The sequence below is a fragment of the Asparagus officinalis genome, chromosome 8 (genome assembly GCF_001876935.1).
Source record: "Asparagus officinalis chromosome 8, Aspof.V1, whole genome shotgun sequence".
NCBI classification, from domain to species: domain Eukaryota; kingdom Viridiplantae; phylum Streptophyta; class Magnoliopsida; order Asparagales; family Asparagaceae; genus Asparagus; species Asparagus officinalis.
In genome coordinates, this window is record NC_033801.1 from 14,660,337 (window position 1) to 14,673,076 (window position 12,740).

Below are 12,740 nucleotides of genomic sequence, written 5' to 3' on the forward strand. Positions count from 1 at the left end.
TCCCGTCTAACTCCAACGTATCTTCCAAATTCTGCGTATTGAGAGCATACAAGACTTCGCATCGTCAAAGTCCAAAATTATTAGTGCCATTGAACTTCTCCACGTCAATCTTCATCGAGTGGATACTCAAACTTTGGACAGTCTTCACACCTGAAGAACCACCCTCGATCAACTCTCTCTTTCTCGGCCATAATCCTCAACACACCAACAACCAGTGCGGAAACAAACAAAGAATAGATCCAAAACTGAGAAAAGAAAGAAGCTTTATCAAAAAGATCCCACCTTTCTCACCAACTGAAATCCTAGACGAGCTTCCCAAATCGATCTACTCCTCTAAATAACCCAAGCATAGCCCGAGCTCTGATACCAATTGTTGTGCTCTAATACCAATTATTATTGAAAACCGTGTCGAGGAACCAAACCAAACGCCGATCAAAGAGGGCCAAAACCAACCAAAATCAATGCACAAACAAAACACCAATTTTAACATGGTTCGACAAGTTGCCTACGTCCACGGGGCAAGGGGGGTGGGGTTTTCACTAATAGAGAAAGAGTACAAACTGAGATTACAAATCACTCGAAGGAACAAACTAATCTCACCAACAAAACTCTTAATCTCTCCAAAATAAAACCCTAATCAAAAGCTCAAAAAAATACCTCTTTTTGTGCTCCAAATATCCCCCAATCAATGATTAATCAAAGCCCAATCAAAGCCTTAAACAAAGCCCTAAATAAAGCCAAAGAAACCCTAAAAAATGTGTCTCTATTTATAACAAAACACAATTCCAAACAGATTAGAATTCTAAAAACGAGTCTGCTACATTCTGGTGTGGCACACACCACACCCTAGTGTGTCACACACCACACCCATGGTAAACAAGGTAGATTCTGTCACACCACACTCATGGTAGACAGGGTAGATTTTGCCACACCCATGGCAGACACCACACCAGGGTGTGGTGGATCCTATTTTGCTTATTCTTCACGTTTTTCTCACTGACATCACCAGCAGAGCCTCGTCGATGTCATCAGGCAAAATCTCCAGTCGCAACCTCTTCGAGTTCTTCCTGGGGAATCCCACCTGGCCTCCTTATAAAAAATTCCTCACCAACTCCATCGACTCTACTTCTTCCGTGCTGATGGACCTGTCAGTCATCTGTGCCGTCTTCGCCTGCCCTTTCTCTCGGTGGTTGGCCGTGATGACATTGAGCTTCGCAGAAGTGAGTTCCGGATTTGACGTGGATTTTAAGATCGGGTTTTATAACGGGGACCATGGCAACAGCAAGGCGCTCGACCGAAGTTTACGGACGCTAGTGCATGCCTTCTCGCCAACGGACTGGAGGATGCATTTTGATGCCAAGGAGGAGTGGGCCGCAGAGGGGGAGGTAACGGGGGATGAGGTGGATCTGGAGTCGGTGGCGTTGCATGAGATCGGGCATTTGTTGGGGTTTGGGCACTCATTAGAGGAGGAGGCGGTGATGTATCCGACGATTGCGACGGGGACAAGGAAGGTGGTGGTGAAATAAACGAATCTTAGAGGATTTTTATGGAAATATATCATTTAATGATTGGATTCCATAGATAAAAATTAAAATGTGTTTAATAAGTAGTATGTGAGTTTTAGGATACGAAAAGAGAATAGATCGCAACCATGTACGATTTAGAAATTGTGATTAAAACTCAGTGGTTTCTGTTGAAATAAATGAATCTTAGAGGATTTTTATGGAAATATATCATTTAATGATTGGATTCCATAGATAAAAATTAAAATGTGTTTAATAAGTAGTATGTGAGTTTTAGTCCTCCATTGGCTAATTAAATACATTTTAGTTAGTTTAAATTAACACACGTGTTATATATAGTATAACAAAGGTGTTAGTATTATACACTTGTGTTGGTATATAAGCAAGCGTGCACGTGCGAGGGGGACCGTGCGTGCGCGCTCGACGCGTGTGCTGACGCGTGCTGTCTTTAAACGAGCTTAAATATTTTTCGTGTGCTCACTTAAAACCAGCTAAACGTTTTGTACGTTACAAACGTTACAATGATTGAATATGTTTTATTGCAAACGTTACAAACGTCATAATAACTGGAATTCAAATCTTTGTCTCCCATGAACCTTATAAAAAGGCTTTTTCTGATCAATTGAAACACACAGAAAAAACAAAATCTCCCATCTTCTTCTTCTTTTGATAATTCTATAAATTGTTAAGTATTGGAGGTTCTGACGAACTGAAGAAGTAGTCGTGGTGTTCACAAGAAGAGAGCGCTTCTTTGGACTACAGACATCTCATCCTTGGAAGTACTGTGCAGACCTAAAATTATCGTAGGTGAGACATACTTTCTTCAAGGCTAATCCTCTATTAAGAGGGCGATTCAGCACTTCTGTAAAGTATTTCAATCTTGAAGTGTTTTTAACATGATGTTTCTAACTTTCTGCTATTTTCTTACTTTCCCATATGGTTTGTTTTGTACCACTTTGAATTTGTTTGTATGCTTGCTTTTCCAAACAATATTGAAGAAACTAATTTTAATTGAAGTTATGTCATCTGTTTTGGAGTTGGTTCATATACCTCTAAAATGGACATGTCTGCAATGCCTAAAAAGTTCGATGGTCAGTTTTTCAAATATTAGCAACAACGTATGAAGATCTGGCTGACGACTAAGGGGTTGTTGGCAATAATATTAACAGAATGTCCAAAACTAAATGAAAAAGATGCTAACGGTGCAGATAAAATTGCACAGTGGACGGAGAAGGACCAAATAGCCAGAGGATGTATTTTGTTGACTCTGTCAAACGTGCTCTTCGATGTCTATTGTTCTTCTTCAGCCACTACAAATGCATCATGGGATGAACTGTATTTTCTGTCTATTGTTCTTCTTCAGCCACTGCAAATGCATCATGGGATGAACTATACAGAAAATATAATACTAAAGACCTCGGTCTTGGAAAATATTCTGTGTCTAAGTTCTTAAAGTTTCAAATGGTCGAGGGTAAATCTGTAACAGAATAAGCACATGAACTTCTGTTTATTCTTCATGCTCTTCGAGAAGCTAAAATCGAGCTTCCTGGAAAATTTCAAGTTATGTCAATCATCGAGAAATTTCCTAATTCTTAGGAGACTTTTGGAATGCCTCTCAAGCATCGTAAAGAAAAAATAAATCTTGATGACTTGATGATTGCCATAGCTATTAAGGAAGAGCATAAGAATCAGAAACATGTTGTGCTTGTTGAGCACCAACCTAAAGCAAATGTGATAACTTCTGGAACAAAGCTTAAAAACAAACCTAATGACAAACCTAATGACAAAATCAAAGCCAAATCTAAGATCCAAAAGAAATTAAAAGCAAACAAACCATGCTAGAATTGTAGACATGCTGGGCATTGGGCTAAAGCTTATCCTACAAAGAAAGCTAAAGTCATTTTAGGGTCCACTAGTGTGCCTCAGGTTAACATGGTTATGACTGAGCCTACTAGGTTCATAGAAGGGTATGTTTCTATTAACCCTAAATTATTAAATATTTATGAACCAAACGAATGGTTGGTAGACACTGGTGCAAACATACATATTTGTGTTGAAAAATTGCTATTTGTGTCTTACTAGCCTGCAAATGGAAATACTGTGAAGATGGTGAACCAAATTGCATCTAAGGTGTTAGGATATGGACGAGTGGACCTGAAGTTTCCTTCAGGGTGAGTTCTATCATTACACAGGGTGCATCATGTTTCTACTGTTCAACGCAATATTATCTATGGTTCATGTTTAGTTAGGGAGGGTTATGATTTTTCTTTTAAATGTAATAAAGTAGTTATGTCACATGATAGATCTTTTATCTTTAAAGGCCATGATTCTGATAAAATGTATAAGGTTAGAGCAGAACATGTTCTTAGTCTGAAATAAATAAAATTTCTATTTCTAATTATCCTGGTAGTAATAACTTTGAATCATTTTATATTTGGCACAAACGTCTTGGTCATATTAATTTTAATTCGGTAAAAAGAATGATGGATCTTAATATGATTCCAAAACACTCTTTAGATCATAGTAAGAAATGTCAAGAATGTGTAACAACTAAACAAATAAGAAAACCTTTTCAATCGGTTGAAAGAAACTCTAAGTTGCTTGATTTAGTTCATACTGATATTTATGAATTTAATGGTGTTTTGACTAAATACATGAAGAAATATTTTATCACCTTTATAAATGACTATAACAAATATTATTATGTTTACTTGCTTAAAACTAAAGATGAGGTTCAAGAAAAATTTATCATTTTTAAGAATGAAGCTGAAACCTAAACTGGCAAGAAACTTAAAATGTTAAGATCTAGTAGAGGTGGAGAATATACATCAAATGAGTTTGCTTTTCTATGTCAATCTTTTGGCATAGTGCATGAGGAAACTGCTCCTTTTTCTCCTTAGTCTAATGGTATATCTGAATGAAAAAATAGAACGTTAAAAGATATGATTAATAGTCTACTTGGAAGTTCAGGACTTCCTAAATATATGTGGGGAGAGGCTTTGAATACGGCTTGCCATATTCTGAATAGAGCCCCTCAGAAATATAAACAAAGTAGTCCATTTAAACTTTAGAGAGGTCGAAAGACAAGCTAGAAATACCTTAAAGTGTGGGGGTTTCTAGCAAAAGTGCTAATCCCAGAACACAAGAGGAAGAAACTAGGTCCTAAGGAAGTAGGCTCTATCTTTTTGGATTATGTAGAAAAAACCTATACTTTGAGATTCTTAGTGATCAAATCTGAAATCCCAAGCATAGATGTTAATATAATTGTTGAATTTCGTAAAGCAATATTTTTTGAGAATGTTTTCCCTTTGAAAACTGAAATGCCTAAAAATATTTCTAATAAAAATCCAGTATTTGTCTCAACTTCCATTCCTGATCATGTGGAAAGGATGAAAAATGTGGGGGCAGATAATTCTAAATCTGAATATAAAAGAACAAATGATTTAGATGAACCTAGAAGGAGTAAGAGAGCTAGGATCGCCAAAGATTTTAAAAGTGACTTTATCACTTACAATATCGAGGAGGATCCTATTTCCTACAGATCCGCTATGGCCTCGAAAGAGGCTAAATAGTGGAAGGAATCTGTTAAAAGTGAAATGGATTCTATTGTCTCTAATGGGACATGAGAATTAGTTGATCTTCCTTCTGGGTGCAAGACAATTGAGTCTAAATGGATTTTTAAAAGAAAAATAAAACCAGATGAAACCGTAGAAAAATTTAAGGCTAGACTTATTGCCAAGGGGTTCAAACAAGTTGAAGGAATTGATTTCTTTGGCACATACTCTCCAGTTGCCCGAATGACTACAATCAGAATGCTTATAGCATTGGCTTCTATATATGATTTTACAATCCACTAGATGAATGTAAAAACTACTTTTCTTCATGGTTTTCTTGAAGAAGAGATTTATGTGGATCAACTTGAGGGATTTGTAGCACCTGAAAATGAAAGGAAAGTATGTAAACTTGTGAAGTCTCTTTATCGACTTAAACAAGCCCCTAAACAATGACATAAAAAATTTGATACAACTATCTTAGATTTTGGTATCAAAATGATTGAGTCTGATAAGTGCATTTATAGCAAGGTAAGAGGTGATTCTTGTATTCTATTGTGCATTTATGTTGACGATATTCTATTGTTTGGATCTAACATTGGGATAATTAATGAGACTAAGTCATTCTTGAATAGTAAGTTTAAAATGAAGGACATAGGAGTTGCTGACGTGATTCTTAGCCTAAAACTGATAAGATCAATTGAGGGTATAGCTATTTCTAAATCTCACTATGTTGAGAAGGTTATTGAGAAATTTGGCTATAAGAATTGCAAACTCGTCAAAACTCCATATAATCCTTCAGTATCTCTCTGCAAGAATGTAAGTGGAGTCTATGTATCTCAACTGAGATATTCTCAGATCATTGGAAGCTTGATGTATCTTGCAAATTGTTCGAGACCGGATATAGCTTACTTGGTTTCTAAATTAAGTAGATACACTAGCTATCCAAATAGGACTCATTGAGAGGCCTTGGATAGGATAATTTGGTATCTAAAGGAAATAGTTTCCCTTGCACTGTATTATGGTAGATTCCCTCCCGTTATGGAGGGATACAGTGATGCTAACTGGATTGCTATGCATTCAGGTAGCAATGATTATACATGGTATGTATTTACCTTGGGTGGTGGTGTTGTCGCCTGGAGATCTGTCAAACAGACCATTTTGTCTTGGTCTACGTTTGAGGCAGAACTTTGCGCTTTGAACACTACTGGTTTAGAAGCTGAATGGCTTAAAGGACTTATGTCCGAATTTCCCATGATCAACAAGGCTATTCCTGCAATCTCTATGCATTGTGACAATATGACCATAATTGCAAGAATTAAAAGTTCATAATATAACCATAAAACTCGAGGTCATATCCAAGTATGGATAAAGATTGTGAAGAAGTTTGTTGATGAAGGGGTAATTGATGTGGACTTTGTCAGGTCCAAGGACAACATAGTAGATCCCTTTGCAAAAGAACTAGAGTTGTCACTAGTTCTTAAGTCTAGATTGATGTTGGGACTAAAATCCTTACCTAACTCATCGACAGTAGCAACCCAACCTATCTGAGTGAAGATCCCACAAAGTAGGTTCAACGTGGTAATAACAAACTGTTGAGTGAGTTAAAAACCTAATCATAGATTGATACTTTGTATCTGAGTTTATCATTATGTATACCTGAAAGGTGTTGATAACTGTAAGTATAGTAAGAGTGTTTCGACTCTAAATGAGATCAAGTCTTTTAGACGAGATGCAAGCAGTGCATCCCTGGAGATGCCCAACTATATGAACATAATTGTGTGGTCGCAATTAGAGGAAGGAGGTTATTCTTTAAATTTGTTTATGAAAAGGATAAGGACGCATGACCATAATGCGTCAAACCTAAAGATTGCTTCTATAACCTATATCGTGTTGTTACTAATGAATATCACCACATCAAAGGTTCAAATTCAAGACTTAATTTCACTTCGTGCCTGTGGTGATAAAATTGGATAACTATATGAAAAGTTCAAATCAGAAATTACCTTCTTTGAAAGCATGATATGTATAATCTTGATTACTGTCAGCTATGGAATTGTGGGGGATTGTTAAAATAAATGAATCTTAGATGATTTTTATGGAAAGATATCATTTAATGATTGTATTCCATAGATAAAAATTAAAATGTGTTTAATAAGTAGTATGTGAGTTTTAGTCCCATATTGGCTAATTAAATACATTTTAACTGGTTCAAATTAACACACGTATTATATATCGTATAACAAATGTGTTAGTATTATACACTTGTGTTGGTATATAAGCGAGCGTGTGAGCAAGCGAGCGGGACTTTGCGAGCCCGCCCGAGCGTTCAGGCTCGGGCGAGCGGTCCAGGTGCGCGGTCCGGTGCGTGGTCCAACGCGTGCTCTTTTTACACTTGCTATCTTTAAATGAGCTTAAACGTTTTGCATGTGCTCACTTAAAACTAGCTAAATGTTTCGCACGTTATAAACGTTACAACGATTGAATAGGTTTTATTGCAGACGTTACAAACATTACAATAACTGGAATTCAAATCTTTGTCTCCCATGAACCTTATAAAATAGCTCCTCTGATCATTTGAAATACACAGAAAAAACAAAATCTCCTATCTTCTTCTTCTTTTGATAATTCTATAAGCTGTTAAGTATTGGAGGTTCTGGCGAGCTGAAGAAGTGGCCGTGGTGTTCACAAGAAGAGAGCGCTTTTTTGGACTGCAATCGTCTCATCCTTGGAAGTATTGTGCAGACCCAACGCTATCGTAAGTGGTGTATAGTTTTTCAAGGTCAATCCTCTGTTAAGAGAGTGATTCAGCACTTCTGTAAAGTATTTCAAACTTGAAGTGTTTTTAACATGATGTTTTTAACTTTCTGCTTTTCTTACTTTCATGTATGGTTTGCTCTGTACCACTTTGGATCTGTTTTTATGCTTGCTTTTCCCAACAGGTGGAGTTGGCGGAGGATGACGTGGAGGGAGTGCGGAGGTTATATGGGAGGAAGGTGGGGTATGAGGAGGAGAACACTGGTCCGACGTGGGAGGGGATGGGGAGGAGTGATGGAGGGAAAGTGGAGGCGAGGAATTATGTTGATGTTGATGTTGTAATTTATGATCAGGCACTTATTTTTCTACTTGATTTTTAATTAAGGGTAAATTTCAATGAAATAAAAATAAAAAAATCCAGGATGTTCGCCTTATATAGATTCAAAAAGACAAGGCTATATTGTACTTAAATACCATGCAGTTTTCTACTCTTTAACCTTTTTGATGGAAATTTCGATATAAAATAAAAACCCTAGGCAAAAATATTGAGGCCTCATCTTTGATCAAAATATCGAGCTATTTTAACTTACTGATAAGTTCTAAATTTACTTGACCAGGTTGAAGAACCAGTGTACTCAGAACAAGTCATCTTTGGTCCAGACATTCTACTTCGCATCCTGTAACTTCACTCTCACTTCCGTGATTCCATCTGGTCTCTTTTTATTTTGCAACCAGCGTTAACCGTGGAACGTACATATCATCCCCACGAAAACTACAGCCCAAAATATCGATATTCCTGATAACAGATTGACGAGTCGATTGAGTTCAAGTATCTATTACTTACCCACGGGACATGGTTTGATTTGCCTACAATTGTATTGGAGAACAACAACATCATCGGACGCCGCTGGTGTATAAACATGGAGAATGCGCATGAATTGGAGAGCAGGATATTTACTGATGAGCTATCAGGACAACCCCTTTGTTATTTACGGGACACATAACCCCTATCACTTTGACCATGCAAGTTGGGATCATGGCGGGTAGTGTATTTGTGATACCCCTGCACTTTAGTCCCATATAGACTAGTGTGAAGAAAATTGTGGTTTAAATAGAGAAAAGTCAAGACTCAAGGGTAACTAAGTGCTAGCATTTTAGCAAGTATATGTTAGCCAACTTCGAGTTGCTCTCTGTGGGTCTCACAGCTTGCACGAGCTAACGGGCCCGTGGGCCCGGGGCGTGACCAATGGTATTAGAGCAGGTTGCCAGCCGGAAGTGTGGAACTAAGTGCTAGTATGGATACAGTGAGAGTCACCTCTAAAATCCACATCGCCTGGCAGTGACACTGGGATGTGCCAATTGTTATGTCGCGACGACGAGGACGTCGTCTTTGTAAGGTGGGGTGATTGTGATATCCCCACACTTTAGTCCCACATGGAACAGTGTGAAGAAAATTTTGTGGTGCTAGCATTTTGGCGAGTAGATGTTAGCCAACTTCGAGTTGTTCTCTGTGGCTGTGGGTCCCACGGCTTGCACGCGCCAACGGTCCCGTAGGCTCGGAGCGTGAGAACATTACCGTGTAAAGAAGAAGATGCTGAGCGCAATAAGCAAGAGTAGTAGTTTCAAGCAACTGTAAATGAGGCCTTAGCAAAGGCTGTAGGTGAGAGTAGAGATTACAAGGATGGTGGTTCATTTCGAACTCTTGGATATTATTTCTCATCTTTCGCTTCTTCGAGCAGACAGGCTTGCAGACATCTAAAGAGGGTTTAAGAGTGACAGGCATGATTGTCAACATTGGTGTTTGCTTGGTTCAATCGATACTCGGAATGATCTAATGATGAAGATGATTGCGAGAAATGAGAATTTAAGGAAATTTTCTTAATACATGAAACAGATGTATGGTTGTTTTTATGTTGTGTTGCATTGGTCCTGTGATTTAATGGGTTTAGTTACTTCTTGAATTTATTATGATGCACGTAACTGATACACACAAGAAATTCAGTGATCTCATTATTGACTTAAACTTGAGCCCCTGTTTCCCATCCAAAACTAAACGCATGCAAAAGTAGTGATTTTATGGCTGGAAATAAAATGAATTTTTCTGAAGATAAACAACAGGGACTCTATAGAAGCAGAAATACAGAAATTTAAAACAAAAGTTTGAGCGAAGTTTAGCGAGTTCCTTTTTTTTTTTTTGAAGAAAAGAAAATCACCTTAATCTGAGAGAGTCAGGAACATTTCTCCGTCATAATCATAAATTAGGAACTTAACTATCTTATACCATAGGACAAATGTACCCTTCATTAAAGTCTTGAGATTTAAGATTGTTAGGTTGGGGGTGGATATCAACCTCCGGCGGCGGAGGAGCTCCGACGAGCTCCAGGATGGCGGCGGCGAGGTCCAGGCGACAGGCGGCGAGGTCCAGGCGACAGGACGAGCTCGAAGCCTCGAGCTCTGCGTTCGTTCGAAGCTGGCGTCAATGGCGAGCTCTGCGTTCGTTCGAAGATGGCGTCGATGGCGAGCTCTGCGTTTTTGGGGGGGGTCCGAACTCTGCGTTCGTGCGAAGCTGGCGTCGAAGCGACCTCTGCGTTCGCTCGAGTTTGGCGTCGAAGCGAACGCTGGCGACAGGCTGTCGCCAGCTCCTCCTCCTCATCCGCCTATAAAAGAAACCCCATCCCTAGGGTTTTGGGTGCTGGCTTCCCCCTTTCCTCCTCCGATTCTTCTCTGGCGGCTGCCCTAAATCGCTGCTGCGATTTGTGACTTAATCCCCAGCTCCAACAGTGATTGAAGGGGGATTTAAGAGAGAGAGAGAAGAAAAGAAAGAGGGTTTTATCTGTGGGGTATTTGTTCTCAGTTGAGAATTGAAAGGGTTCATACCCTGTTATTATTAACACTGTAGCTACAGTGTTCAATTTGAGAAATCCCAGTTTAGGGATCTGCTCCTAAAATTGTAATTTCTTGTTGGATTAATAAGAAATTAACCGTGCTCTTACCATATTTTTTTCATCCAAATTATTTTTTTTAAGATATTGAAACAAAGGGGGTCAAACTGTCACGTTTGAAACCTTGGATATTTCTGTAAATATTGCAAATATTAGGAGGATTTTCTGAAGTAGACCCAAAATAAACAAATTGTTTCCTTACCAAGCCTCCTCTGTTGGAAAATGTGCAATAACTTCCGACGAGAATGTTTCCAGCAATTGTTTGCCTAAATACTTCGACTCCGAGAATATCAGCTATGAGCTCCTCTGTTTCCCTGTCTAGATCAGTATGTGTAAGAGCTACGTGGTCATTGCAGGCAACACAATTTCCGAGAGCAGACAGTCTCTCGTCAACTCGCTGAACAACTACTTGATCAGGCAGGCAGTTCCTCAAATGATGAAGCTCTGAAGCGGAAATCAATATAAGAGTCAATAATTTGCATGATCAGTCTTTTTGACAGTATAATATTAAACATTTCGGAGAGAAACTGAACACATCAGCCAAAATTTGTAACCATCTCATTGTCCATGTTATTAAGGTTTGTCGAAGAAATTCCCAGCAAATATTTACAATAAAAGACTAAAATTCTTTAGGTATATATAAGGAATAAATAAAAGTAATAATAAATATATAAGTGAAGCATCAGAATTCAGGAACACAATGAAAAGTGCATTCAACATTTAATGTCACCCCAGATAAACACAGTTGCAAAGTTCAAACAACAACAAAGTAATTACACAAATATTGCACATAGTGTGCCGCCAAATGCCTTCTACCCACCATACTGATATATTCATGGGATTAATTTTCACTTCCCTAGCATTATACATGAAATTCTTATGGTAAGACCGTAAGAAAAATTCTGGACTAATATCTACCAGCTTGGGAGCTCAGAGGACGTATACAATGAATGGCTTGACTCTTTTTCCCCTCAGAGGGGTCTAGATCTTTTGCAAATCCAGAATTTCACTATTTGGTCCGAAGGAAAGAGAAACAACTTCTTACAGATAGGTATCTATCCTAAGAAACTGATAAAAACCCAATAAAAGTTTCATGCAATTTCCGGTAACCAATGGGCTCATCACGGGGGTCCGAACTTGGCGTCCAAGCTAACGCTGGCGACAGGCTGTCGCCAGCTCCTCCTCCTCATCCGCCTATAAAAGAAACCCCATCCCTAGGGTTTTGGGTGCTGGCTTCCCCCTTTCCTCCTCCGATTCTTCTCTGGCGGCTGCCCTAAATCGCTGCTGCGATTTGTGATTTAATCCCCAGCTCCAACAGTGATTGAAGGGGGATTTAAGAGAGAGAGAAGAAAAGAAAGAGGGTTTTATCTGTGGGGTATTTGTTCTCAGTTGAGAATTGAAAGGGTTCATACCCTGTTATTATTAACACTGTAGCTACAGTGTTCAATTTGAGAAATCCCAGTTTAGGGATCTGCTCCTAAAATTATAATTTCTTGTTGGATTAATAAGAAATTAACCGTGTGGCTCCCGAGGACGTAGGCAGTTGCCGAACCTCGTTAAACTTGGTGTACTGTTCTCTATACCGCGTTTCCGTTGCATTAGGGGATTTAGGCGTTAAAATTCCTAACAACTGGTATCAGAGCGTGAAACGATCTAGAGGAAGTCAGATTCAAGTGGGAGCCATGGCCGCAGATGAAGGGAAGGTGAGAATAGAGAAGTTTGATGATACCCTATCCCCTGATTTTCAAAATTTGGTAAATTAGGGGGTAGAGTCATGAGATGGTACTATCAGCAACTACCAAATTGCATTTTATTAGCTACTAACCAGATGGAACTGCAATGATAGAGACAATTGATGTAGCCAATTAGCTGCTGACATAGGCCAACATTGGGAAGAAAACAATCACGAAGTAGGCAAAACTAAAACAAGAAAACAGCCGAGAACATTTTTTTTCCTTCTTCTTGTT